Raw genomic sequence first — 13891 nt, forward strand, 5'->3', positions numbered from 1 at the left:
ACCAGGCCCTGCTCCCCCACCCGGCCCCTCTGTGCCCATGGTAAGAGCTCAGACCCTCCCTGCCCCAGCCCAGGGCAGAGTCAGGGCACTGTTGGGGGAGGGTCCCTGCCTCTCCTGTCCTGCCCGTCCCCCTCCTCAGCCGGGTCCTCCCACATGCCCCATCTCTTCTTCTAAGGGACCCTTGGGCCTGGGCCCCCTGGCACCCCCTGTGTAAGCCCTGGCAGTTTGCCCCTCTGCACGGTGGATGCGGGTACATCTGAGTTCCAAGACCAGACCGCGCTGCCCCCAGGCTCCAAGTGGGCAGCATGGGCAGGCCCCTTTGAGCCCAAGAGACCCCATCACCCCCTTAGACAGCCTCCACACACACAGCTCCGTGCAGTCTGGTGTGGAGGTATAGGGCAGCCTTGGTGACCATCAGCACCCCCGGACACCGTCCCTGTGACTGCACAGCCAGGCCGGGAGTCTGCCAGCCTGCGTCTGGGCGTTGGTGGGCAGAGGGAGCGTAGGCAGGAGTTTCTTTATCAGTTTTCTCCTGAGCAGCCCCTGCCATGCCCAAGAAGACACAGCCAAGCTGCTAAATCCGGGGAGGGTGCAGGGTTCTTGCTCAGCATGGTGGCCCCTGGGCTCCCACCACCTTCCTGGCAGCCAGGAAACTGCAGACACGCATTTGCAAAGATCTTTGAGGCACACCTGAGCTCCTCAGCTTGCACACCTCCTGGGATAGCGTGCTCACTACCTCTATTGAGCCTGCTTCTTGCTGAGAGACACCCATCTGCCCTCAGGGCACTTTTCAGGCTGACTGTGCCTGTCACCACCAGCTGGCCCTCAGGTGGGGCCTGGGAGCCCCCCAGCAACTCAGGAGGCTGCAGGGCCCCATGCTGAGCTGGGACTTGGCTAACCCCCAAATGCCATGCCTCCACGGCCAAATGCTCCTCCTGGCACTGCCAGAGCCCCAGCCTGTCCTTTGGGGCCCCGCATCCTCCCCTCCCCCAGGCGAGAGAAACCCAGGCCACAGTAGGAAATGGGGACAAGGGGCCATACAGGCCTTCTGAGGGTGAAGCAGGTGGACCTGGGGGGTGGTGGGGTACAGATCTTGGGGACTTTGTCTTGAGGGGCAGAGATGGGTTCTGATTTCCTGAATAGACCCATCTGGCCTCTGCGAACACAGTGGAGACTTGTGAGTGGGCACACAGGTCTGGCCAGGCCCAAGGAGGGTCCGGTGGGGGACCAGGAGGGCTGCGGCTGTGTTTGAGTTGGACCCAGCAGAAGGCAGAGGTGGGCAGGGCTCCCGGCGTCTGTGCTGAGCAGCCCATCCCCGAGGTGGGGGCCCCCAGAGGAGCGGCCCCCGTTGTCGAGGCCCAGGAGACATCTGGGTGGGGGTGTCGCGTGGGCTGTGCAGGCTGAGCTCAGGAGAGGGGCCGGGCTGGAGGACAATTTGGGAGTTGTGAGTTTGGGTGATATTTACATCCCAGGAAGCGATGACATCACCAGCTGGCACTGGGCCCGGGGCGGCAGGCTCAGCTCCTGCCTGCCCCACCCGACCCTGACCCCTACCTTTCACCAGGCATGCTGGTCCCCTGGGGTCAGGCCCACTGGACCCAGACAGGAGGTGATCGATGTCCAGCCTCAGACTCCCAGACCCTTGGACCTGGCTGGGCAGGAAGCTAATTCAGACCACGAGAAGCGCACTGGGAGTGTCCACCTCCCCAGGTCAGCTGCTGGTTTACCAGGATGCTCCTGGCCCTCATGCAAGGGTGCCAGGCCAGCCACAGGGCAGCCTGTGCACAGGGTCCTTCCCAGCTCACAGACCCATCCCGTGTCACAAGCCCGGCCAGGCTGGTGCTACCGAGAGCAGTCAGTGGAGGGTGGCACCTGGGGCCTGGGCTTGCAGGGGTGGATGGGAGGTGAGCAGGGTGCTGGGCTCAGGCTGGGTTCCTTCCAGGGGCCACTTCTCTGCTAGCCCTGACCCTGGGGCCCTGGGAGGGCAGTGGGGCATGACTGTATGCCCACTGGGGGCCAAGGGGCCCCTAGGGCCACACTGTCCTGCCATCTACCTGCAGGGTTGGCCCAGGTCCTCGGACAGGAGCACCTGCCCCTGTCTATCTGGTGCCCAGGGCTTTGCACAGTAATTGGTAGAATTATATTTTAATCCTTAAATTAGTGCTGAAATAATAGAAGCAGTAGAATATTCAGCAGCTGATTGTAGACCGATGTCCAGTGAGACTGAGAACGTGTTGGGAGTGCGTCTATGGGAAGGAAATATTTATTTGTTGGATGAGCTGGGGCCCAGGGGCTGCAGGGCAGAGGCCCTTCCTCACAGCCAGGGTGACCCAGCCCACCGTCACCCCCCACGACGCCCTCCCAGGAAGAGGCTGCTGACGCCCCCTGCGTGCACACAAGGACACTGAGGCCCAGAGGTGTGAAATGACATGTTTGGAGCATTGGACCTGCCTGAGGCCGTGCTTGCTCAGAGCCGCCCACGGCCAGCGTGGCTCTGCCCAGAGCGCCATGTGGCTCCCTGCTGGGCCTCAGCGTCCTCACCCCATTGCTGGGCCGGCACAGGCCTGTCGTTAATCTCTCCTCCTTGTGCCAGTCAGCCTGGGGGTGTCCCTCTGCCCAGAGCATCACTTGACATGGCACATGGATGCACCCTGACCCCACTGGCATGATGTGTCGCACTGTGCCCGGCCCCTCTGGCAGCCTTGCCTTTGGTCCTGACTTGCCCCCATCTTTTCCCACCCTGTGCTGGGCTGAGGCTGCCCTAGAGCCCTGGACAGCTGGTCCGGCCAGTGCACGTAACAGCCCAGGGGCTTGGCCAGGCTCTGCACGTGAAGCTTGGGCGGCCCTGGGGGGACAGCAGCAATCTGGACGCAGCCCACCCCACGTGGCCAGGCTGGAATCCTGCAGGAATACAGGGGCCCTGCCCCATCCCCCCCCACTACTGCCCACCCCAGCTCCCAGCCACAAAGTGCCACAGGATCCTCCTCCCAGCACCCTCTATTTACTTCAACACTCAACTCCGACACAACCCCCTCCTCCAGGAAGCCCTCTGTGATCCCCCCAGGCTGATTCCCACCCAGCCAGGCAGTCATGGAATGGATCCACAGTGCCCAGACCTACACGGCCAAGGCTTGGGGAGGTCCAGGATTGGCTCCTGAGTCGGGGAAGATCCATCACACCTCACTGGCCCTCGGTTTTCCTTCCTGTCATGAGGAATGAGTAAACCCTCATGGCAGGAGTCCCCGTGGCTCATGGAGCCGCTGTGAGAAAGGCTCAGCTTGGGCCAGCACCAGAGGGACTCCCAAGCCACTGAGACGGCTGCAGGCCCCGGTGGAGAGGCGGATGGGACGTTCCTGCCACACCATCCTGAGGTCGTCCCTCCAGCCACCCCCCCAAACTACCCCCCACAGGCCTGTCTTCTTGACCCTCAGACCTCGGCACAGAGCACGCACTTGGATTCCCAGGCCGGGCGGCACGCTGTGGGGCCAGCGTGAGTGCACCTCGCCCCTGTGGGGCTGCTGGAGCTGGCGGCTGGGAGCACCCCATGAGTTTCCCTTCCTTCCTGCAGCCTATTGCACACCCCGGCCGGGAAACGGGAAGCAGACAGATTCACAGCCAGCAGCCACTGTGGGATGAAAGGTGGGGCCTTTCATCCTGGCATCTACCAACTCATTGTGTGTTTATTAGGCACCTACTGTGTGCTGGGGGCTGGTAGGGGTGCTGCTGGGCTTTGGGCTTCCACCCCCTGGGCCACTAGGGAGATGGGGCTGCCTGGGATGGAACGTGGGGAGGCTAGTTATGTGGTCTGGCGTGCTGAATCCACACAGATGGAGCCCCAGCCTCTGTCCCCTAGAAGAAGCCTGGGGGCGGCGGAGAGCCCCTTCCCTTCCTCTGTGGGGAGTGCTAATTAAACCCGCCGCCGACAAACACCGGGGAGCAGGAGGCCTCCGATCTGTCTTCACAAAGGGCTGTGCAGAGATTTATGGACAATAAAGGAACATCCATCTAGGGGAGGGCAGAAGAGCAGCAGCAGGGCAGGATGGGGGGAGGCAGCCCCCTCCCAACCAGCACAGCACAGGGGAGGATCACCGAGGAGGGAGAAAAATTAATGTGAACAATCAGGGAACGATGAAGGCCTTGCAGGGGAAACACCTTGACACACACATCGCATGAGGCCAGCCTGGGTGGGCCTGGGGACGAGAGCCAGCGACCCCAGGTCAGGGGCAGCCTGATGCCACACAATTATTTTTGAAAAATGATGGAACAGAGAAAGAGCAGAGGTGGGGGCATGGCGGGGTGCTGCAGGCTCCGGGATACCAGGGGCTTCTGGGGTGCAGTTGCTGTGCTGCGAAGGGGAGGAGGGTCTCAGGGTCTCAGGAGCTCAAGGGGCTTGGCCTTGGGACCACTGGGGTTCCTGAGAACCAAGGGGGACTTCATGGCTGAGCCCTTCCTGGGGCCCCTTTGCCCCCCAGGAGCGGCTGCAGCCACACCTGCCCACCTCCAGGCTCTCAACCACCACCCATCCCTGATTCCCATCCTGCCCCTCCACCCGAGGACCCTTCTGCTCTCTCCCCTCTACTGGACCCGCCCGTCAGCATCTGACTCTCCCTGACTGCTGAGGGCCCCGCCCACACACCCGTCCACCTGTTCTGTCTGTCCCACTCTGTCCAGCCACACTTCTCTGCTCTTCCCTCAACAGGCCCTGGTGGGGTGGGGCGGGGGGGAACGAAGGCTCTCCTGTCCCTGGGTCAGTGTCACCCAGGACACACACCCTGCTCCAGCCCTGGACCTCTCCAGACCTGCAGAGGGACACACTGGCCCCGAGGCCCTGTCCCAGGCCAAGCCTGACTCAGAGTGACCACCCAGGCCAGGGCAGTGGCGCTGTCGCCCCCATGCCTGCCGTGCCCAGGGAAGCCTGTGCACCGCCCACCATGCCGACTGCTGGGTCTGGACTGTTCAGGGGCCCAGGCTGGGGACGTGCACCTTGTCTGTTGGGCACTGATGTGCCCAAGGGGTGAGATGGCCCCCAAACCCACTCCTTCCGTGCAGGTGAACTGAGCACAGCGACGTTTGCAGGTTTCCCACACATTAGGCATGTTCTGTGGAAACCAACCCTAATTAACACCACCACACAGAAGCACCCAGCGCTGTACTCCAGAAATAGGACATGTGCCGGGGCGAGAACTGCCATGCGGTGAAGTGAGGGGGCGCCTGGCATCCGCTGTCCCCATGGCGGCGTCTCAGGGAGCCTCTGTGTCCTTGCCGGCTGTTGTGGGCATCTAGGCAGCAAGCACGGTGTCTGGCACTCAGCATTCTCCACCGCGATGAGTCCTATGGATGCTCTAACACCTGGATCTGGGGCCACCTCCTCCTGGAAGCCGGCCCGGACTGCATCCACCCAGCCCTGGAGTCTGAGCCCTCACCCACCTCCTGACAGAGCCCTAACTTTGTTAGGTCTTGACTCAACCCCTCCAAACTTGGTCTGGGGTGACCCGGTCTCCTGCCTGTGACAAGCGAGCATCGGGCATGGGTTGACCCCCACTCCCCAGAAAGGCTTCCTTGGTCTGGAGAGGGAACGTGGGAACAACTGTGATGCCTGGAACAGCACCTGGTCCCTTCCTGGGACCACAAGGCAGTCTGAGGCAGAGTGGAGCACCGACGACGGACAGCACAGCTGAGGGGGCCTTGGCCTCCACCAGCCCTGAGCCGCCTGCCACCGTACCTGCCGTTTGCCTGGGCCAGGGAGGGTCTCTCTCCTGCAGCCCCTGGGCTGGGCCCCACCGTCACCGTCACTGGTAGGGTACAAGAGGGGACTGGGACTTACAGAGGAGGAAAGGCTGGGGAGGGCAGTGGGGGTCAATGCCGCTTGGACAGGAGAAAGCTCACGCCCAGGGACCTGGCACCCCCAGCCCCTCACCTTCCACCCACAACGCTGCCGAAAGCCAGGGGGGCCAAGGAGCAGCTGAGCCTTCAGTCAAGGAGATTCCGGCCCTGGAGAAACTAAAAATACACTCAGCCCGGTGGAGAGCCAGGCTGTGACGGTGGAACCCTCTTCTGCTGTGTCTCACCTCTCAGTCCCTGAGAGCCGTGGGGGCTCACCCCCTCCCACCCCACCCCCACCCCAGCTGAGCAGGTCTTGGCAGAAGGAATAGACTGTGCGGGAAAGCAAGAGGCTGACCGCCTACCCTGAGCTTGGGCAGCCTGGGCAGGGCCTGGGCTCACCTGTCAGGCTTACCTGTAGCCCGTGAGGGGTGGGGGCAGGGTCTCCCCAGGGAACCCAGTGAGGGGTGCTGGGCCGGGCAGGGCGAGGCTGGGGGCAGAGGGAGGTGACCCTGGGCGCCCGTGGATGAGTCTGGAGGGTTTGCTGCACCTGCCTCTGGGGTCCCCAGGCCGCCATGATGGGCGGCTGCCGTCATGTGATGCCAAGCCTTCCCTGTTCCCAGCTGGCCTCCAGCTCGGCTGGCTGCATATCAAGCTAGGGACTCAATAATGAAGGATTTGACTTGCAAAATCGGCAAAACAGTGCTAATAAGAGGACAGACTCACATAGGGGTGGGGGCAGGGACCTGAAATCCAGGCATCAGGGCAGAACACCCAGGTCTGGCCTGGGTGCTTGTGATGGTGGAGAAAGTGGGGCTCAGGGGACCCTGGGCCTGTCACCTCGGGCCCTGCCTGCTCAGGGCCAAGGACAGTGTATTGTGAGTAGGTAGGCAGCCCAAATTGTAGGGACAGTGCCCCACCTGCCAGTCCCAGAGCCTTAAGCAGGCCCAGCCCTTCCCTGTGCCCTTGTGGGAGGGGTCTGGGGTGAGGGGTCTTGCGTGACCCCTCCCACACTCCATCTTGGCTCTGGGGGCCTCACAACAGAGGGGCCTCCTGCCCCAGTCAGGAGCCCCACTGCTGTGGCTCTGAGTGTGGGTGGTCCTCAGTCCTGAAAATAGCAGCTCACCTCCCTCCTTCTGGGTCCCCCATAGGGAGTCAGAGCTGGCAGGGTGGGCCTGAGGGGACAGAGAGCTGACAACCTCAGCAGGGGCTGAGCTGGGCACACAGACGGGGTGACCCGAGGGTAGTGTGGAGGGCATCAGGGTTAGATGTCTCCACAGAACAGGCTGCAGCCACGAGGCTGGGGGCAGGGTGAGGACCCCTCCCTGGGCCCTGTGCAGGGCAGGGCAGGCCTTGCCTGAGTCAGGGACACAGGCCACAAGGAGCTGCTTCGTGGACCCCTCCAGCGTGTGAGGTCTGTGGGAGGTGCCAGTGGGAGGGGGATGGAGGGAGGAGGGGGTCAGCCGGGGACCCTGCCAAGGCCTCTACCTTCCCAGAGCGTTCACATCTCAACGCCAGCAACATGGCTCCATGTGCCCATGAGGGCACCGTCCAGGCTGGTCGCTGTGGCCCACTGTTCATTTATAAGGAAATTCCCCAATTACGGCTCTGTCACTGAGGCTGGCTGGCGAGCTGGCTGAGTGCATGTTGCCCAGAGGGGAGCTGAGCGGCCGCACCAGGAAGCAAGATGAGGAGGCACTTGGCACCCGGGAGAGCTTTGAGCCCATGAGCGCTTTCCCAGCAATGCTGAGTGGGTAGGAGGGGGTCCCTGGCCCCCAGTGCAGCTGCCCACAGGAGGTCCTGGTCCTCCTGTGTCCGCCCAGGGGCACCATGCCCACCCTCCACCTCCTCTCTGCACCTGGCTGGAGTCTGTGCACCCAGGTCCCACACCCAGAATGCATTCGGACACTGGCTTGAGGGTCTGGCGGGCGTGGTATCCAGTGGGATCCTGGGGAGAAAGGCTCCCTGTCCAGCACCCAGCATTGTCACCGCAGTGTGTGCTGTGCACCCGCTGGCACTGGTAGCTGGTGGCCGCGTGTGGCCGCCCCAGGCAGGCTGGGCCTGAGGGCTCTTGGCCGGACCTGCCCCGCCCCCACACTTCCCCTCTAATTGGGCCTTGTCAGGGCCCACGCGGGCGCCGTGGTGCCCATTCTGTCAACGTCGGCACAATCTTTGCTCACCGAAGCTTGGCAGAGCCGAGAGGCCAGCGCAGCCACAATTGCTCCTGGTCCCTGGGAGCCACGGAGCAGGAGCAGGAGCAGGAGGGGCATGGATCCCAGGTGTGGTGGGGACAGCCTGGGGCCACAGACGTTGCCTGGACTTGCCCTGCTCAGGCCACTGCACCAAGCCAACGTGCACGGTTATGGTCTCTGAGCACCTGGCCTGAGCAGCAGGACGCAAGAGGCCCCAAGATCGACTGCCATCCCACCTCCTGGGGAAAGCACAGACAAAGGCTCCGAAAGGAGCACAGGGGGCAGCAAGGAGACTGGGCAGGGCCGACAGTCTGGCCTCCCGCTGCTGGGGGACCCTGGGGGCCATTTCACCAACCCAGGCCTTGTTTTCTCTTCTGCGAAATGGGGTGATAGGGAGACCTCCTCAGGGAATCACCAAAAGGCCCCGGGCCCGCCCTCCTCAGCCCAGCAGTGCACACTCTCCAAGGAACTCACCGCGTGCATGGGCTGTGCCCGGGAGGGGCCCGCCGAACGTGCACATGGACTCTCACGTGTGCACACGTGTGCACAGTGCACAGAGCACAGCGCCCACATGTCACCCAGCCCTCCAACTCTCCACCCTCTTCCGAGGATCGCGTATCCGCGTCTCCCCTCGTCCAGCCTAAGGCCTCCTCCCGTCGCCCCACAGCCCACAGCAGCTACTGACAGCAGACGTATCGTCAGCCCAGGGACCAACCCCTGAGCTGCCCAGGCCTGACCACGTGGCCCTGGGAACAGCCCTCGCGCCCACGCTGGGCGCTAATCAGCTCCAGACGCTCACTGGTGCTCAGCCCTGGGACACGGTGCTGGGCGGGAGGCCACCTCATAACCTGACCCCAAGCAGCTGCCCTCAGGCTTGGGTGGGTCTGCAGTGTCGCCCTCCTTCTCCCTGGCACCACCCACCCAGCTGTGGGGTACCTGCACCCAGGTAAGGGAGCGAGGGTGGCCTGGAGGGGCCAGGGCTTCTGCTCCTAGCTCACTTGCCCCTCATTGCCTTGTGGCGGGTTGTTCACAGTTCACTTGGCATTAACGTTACAAGCTGCTGCTGAACCTCAGGTAAATCCCTGCCCCAAAGGGCAGTCGCTTCAGTGAGCTGGGAGCGTGGTGGGAGGGGCTGGCCGGGTTTGGGGCGGGTGCCCAGACGCCAGTGTCCACACCCAGAGCCTCCTGAGAGCTTAGGGCCTCTCCGGAGATGAGCCCAGGAGCAGGTGCGGTGGGAGTGGCCTGGGGCCATTGCGCACAGGGCTCACCCGGAGAGCAGCCCAGGGCTCCAGGCAGCAGGAGACCCCACGTGTGCATGGCCCCGTGCTTTGCAGTCCCATGTTCCACAACTGTCACTTTCCAAATTCAGCAAGCATTTTTTGAGCACCTACCTTGTATGCACACAGTTGAGTGCGGTGCTGTGTGGCCCTCGTGGCAGGTACAGGCTGTGGAGCTAAACGAGCCTTGGCCATGGCCAGTGTGGACCCCGGGCCTTTGCATCCCCACTGCACTCCCTCTGGGCACAAGCTCCCTCCTCCTCTGGGCCAGTGTTCACAGCTCACTGTCTTGAAGGGCCTCCCCAACTCCCCAGCTGCACCCCACACCCTCCCCAAGGCAGTCCAAGCCACAGAGTGCTGTCCACGCCAGGACGCTTCCCAGAGGCCTTGGCTGAGGGGAAGTGGACCTGGGGGCTCTGAGATGCCTCAGGGTCATGGAAGTGGCCCGGAAGGACATTGCCTGGCCCCCTGTGGCATCCTCCACCCCTCCTGAGCCTCAGGCCCATTAGGGCCCTTCCTCACACGGGAAGCCTAGGGGAGGCTGGCTCTGGCAGAATAGCCACCCCAGGGAGCAGCTCAGACACACTGACTGTAAACAGCTGTTAGTCTCTTGGAGAACAAAATAAATTGTTTTAACAGCAGAGCCGTTATTCTTCTCTGTGCAGCTTGGGGCTGAGGGCCTTGGGAGTTCCATGCCCTGCTAGCTGGCCCTTGCCCTGGCCCCGCCCCTGACAGTGGGGCAGCCCAGCAAGCCTCGGGGCCTTGGGTCAGCCTGTCCAGCGAGTGATGGATCCTGCCCAGGCCTAGGCTGCGTCCCCGAGACCCTCACAGGGCCCGAGCCAGGCCTGGAGCCCTATTGTCTACCTGCCATGGGCACACGGTCCTGGCCTGCAGCTCCTCCTCTTCCCCTCCATCTACACCCCTACCCCACCACTGCTGTGCTGGGGGATCTGGGGACATGGGAGCTGGGGGGTCTGGGCATGCCCCACCTCGGGGACCACACCACACAGTCCCACGTCCCAGGCTCCTGCTGCAGGAGCTCCCCACAGCTCCCAGGAACACTGCGGGGTGGGGATGGGCTCTCAGAGCTCCCTCACCGAGCTGCGGGCTGTGGTTGCCCTTTGGTTTTGGAGAGGGTGAGCCAGGCCCAGCTACCAGGGACCAATTATCGCTGCAGCAGCTCCGATGCCTGCCCAAGGCTTCTGCTGTCCTCACTTCAGTCTTCACAGAAAGTTTTGTGTGTGTATCCGTGAACTTGCTATGTGAGTGGGCACACCTGTGAGGTCATGGAGTCAGCCCTCCTGGGCAGACACCCAGCTGTAGTCTCTGCCCAGAGTTTCCCCTTTCTCACCCCGCGTCCCCAAGCAGCACCCCAGCCTTCAAGTGCAGGGGGCACTTCTCCCAGGGGCCTGGTCGTAAGATGCTGGGCAGCTGATGACCCCTCTCTGGACAAGCTGCCACTGCACTGTCCCCCACATGAGGCCACATGTGCGCCGAGCTCAGAGATTGTGTCCTGGTCACCCCAGCTCTGGAAAGGGCTCTGGGGTGGTACCCTGGGGATGGGCAGAGTGTCCTATCCGGGAAGGGGTCTGGGCTGGACAGCTGCCTGCATTGCAGGGTGGGGCTCAGTGCCCATGTTGGGTGAGGCTTCCCCGAGTCATGGGCAGAAAGAGGAGCCTGAGTTCTGGGCAGCTCACCCCACCCGGCCCTACCCACAACAACAGAAAAACATCCCCGGGCCGGCCGTCAGCTCAGCGCCTGCTCACAGCACATTGCCTCCGCGAAGACAGGAAATCCATACTGGGCTGAGCAATGCTACCAGCGAGGTCAGACCTGTTGGTTGGGGCGGGGGAGGCGGAAGGGAGAGTGGGCCAGGCTGCCTACTCTCACCCGCTCATAGGCTGAAAGCGTCTGTGCCAGCGCCCGACGTGCCTTCTGTAGGCCAAGCTGGGCTGTCCTAGGGCCAGGACCCGCAAGGCTCCACCTGCCCTTGGGAGGCACCCGACATATGAACCCTGGGGTCAGGTCCTCGCAAGCAGGAAGCAGGTCATAGCTACCACGCCACTGCCCGCCCCAGCACAGGGGCACCAGGACAGGGACCTGGCAGGCCCCTACCCCCACCCCCCCACTCCAGGGCTGGCAGAGCTTCAAAGGCTCCTTCCAGGGTCCCCCTCCATTGCCGCCAAAGGGCACATCTCATCTCCACAGGGAGCCGTCACCATGGACACCACCTGCACCGCCCGCACTGTCAATGCAGCTTGAAGATGCTCCTCTTCTGGCCCCCAGGCCCTTTGGTCCGGAGGGGTGGCCAATGGGATTAGCACCCTCTGTCCCCCAGGGAACCCACCTACCCAGTGTGAGCTCAGGCTGCGTGGTGCTGGGGGCTCAGGGGTGTTTGTCAATGAATGAATGAATGGGAAAAAAGAACAAATCCCCGGGAATCCTCCTGCCCCCGGTGATGGCAGGATCCAAGAGCCCCCACAGGTGGGGGCTCCATGGAGGACCATGGAGGTCCTCCATGGAGGACCCTGGACCCAGCTTTGTTTGGGGTTCCTGTCAGTACCTGCTGGCCACTGCAGGACAGTCGGGGCCTCCTGGGTCCACCCAGTGTACCAGGTGGGCTGGATATGCTGTGTGGCCTGTGGAGGGCAGAGTCATGCTCCCCAAGCATTTCCCATCAGCACCTTCCCGCCCAGGAGGCTGGCCCTTCTGATGAGGTGGCCCTGTGTGCAGTTCTGGCCAATCTGTGAGCAGGAGCAGGTGGAGCACATCTGGGCTGGGTGCAAGGCCTGCAGGTTACCTCTCTCCCTCGGCTGGGATCCAGTGACGTCCCGGGTGGTGGCTGCCCGTCAGCCTGGGCCAACAGATGATGTAGACCTGGGTCCCCCTCCAACCATGGGTTTCACGTGAGAAGGAAACCGGCCTCTGTTGCTTTAAGGTTTGGGGCTGTTTGTTACGTCAGCATAACACGTCCATCTGATGGATACAAGGGACAAGCACAGGACGTAGAAACAGGTGACAAGCAGGGTCTGAGGCTGCCATGGGAGGCACGGGTGTAACACCCCCTCCCAGGCAAAAGTCCGAGCTGGTGGGCCAGCAGTCTGCAAACTTGAAGCCCATGAGGGGGAACCTGATGGGCAGGCCAGCAGCACAGACTTGTAGCCACAGTCCCCTGGGCCTTGCAGGGCAGTGAAGGGCCTTGGGCTGCAGCTCAGTGAGGTCTGTCTCTCTCGAGAGCCGCAGCCCCGTGGCCCAGCCGGGCCAGCTCAGTGGCACATGCACCCAACTGTCCTCGGGGCTGAATCATGTGATCAGGACGAAGCTACCGGCCTTCATCCCTGCTTCCCTCCTCCCACTCCAGGTCAGACCCTTCCCTGCTTCCCTGACCAGACTGTGGAAGGGTGGGGATCCTGATGACCAGCACGCATTGTTCACTCCTCCAGGCCAGGCTGTCTCTTTTGTCTCCTGCTGGGTCCTGAGTGCTAGAGCAGCCGTGCCTGGCACACCGTAGGTGTTCACTAAACAGCCTTGAGCGGGTACCTGGTCCCCCCATTTTACACAAGGGGACACCGAGTCTCAGGCCACCTGCCCCAGCCCCACAAGTTCTGCCACACCGCGGCTATCGCTCCAGGGCCCCTGCCCTTGGCCAGGCTTATCTGGGAGCCCTGAGACCCCCATGAGGGGCATGCTGCCTGCAAACGTATGTTTTCATTAGCAAGAGATGAATAATTAATGCCACAGCGCCTTTGAAACTCTTTTGGTTTTTATTTTAAATCTTTTTTTCTATGTATAGAAGCAGCACTTCCGTTAGGCACCAAATTTATTCTTTAATAAACACGGCAGTTATTTATTCAATCCCTAGGCTCTCTGGGGTGGCCTGACACAGGGGCAATGTCAGCCCGCACCCCACCGGCCCAGCCTCCTGGGCACACAGTGGGGCAGAGGGCAGAGGGCAGAGGTCGTGGGCAAGGTGCACACTTCCCAGAGCCCCCCCTGGTTCCTCTCACATCCCCCACTGCAGACCCGGGATGGAGTGATAGGTGTGTGGAGGGAGCCCAGGGCCAGGTGGCCCCGGCAGAGTTCCAGGTGGGGGCTGGGCATCCCCTGTCAGGACAGCACGTGTGGGGAGGGTGGGCCAAGCAGGCCTTGGGGATGTGAGGCCACCGGCCCCCCGGCGAGCCCTGCTTCACGTCACCCATGAGGCCTGCCTTCCTACATGCACCAAGCCTGGGACTGGAGCTGGCGGCCTGGATGATTCAGCTTCGTGAGATCCTGGGCCAAGAGTCCGCGGGCGTTGATTTCTCGGCTCTGCAAGTCAGTCTTCAAATGCCATTACTTGATGCTTTCTCGGGGATTCAGTCAGAAACACTGATTTAAACTACAAACCACGGAGCATTCGAGCAGCAGAATAGTCTCCAAATGCACCTTCCCTGGTCTGAGGCTCTGCTGGCTGAGTGCCAGCACGCTGGAGCCCCTCGGCCTGCCCACAGCCGGAGTCAAGGGGTGGATATCACAGCCTACACCCTCATCCTGCTGCCCAGCTCCCTATCCTTAGCTAGAACATGATGCTGAACAAAAGAATTAGGATGTAGATATTTTTTC

Source organism: Balaenoptera borealis (assembly GCF_965194805.1).
Source record: "Balaenoptera borealis genome assembly, chromosome: 14".
In the NCBI taxonomy this organism is placed as follows: Eukaryota; Metazoa; Chordata; class Mammalia; order Artiodactyla; family Balaenopteridae; genus Balaenoptera; species Balaenoptera borealis.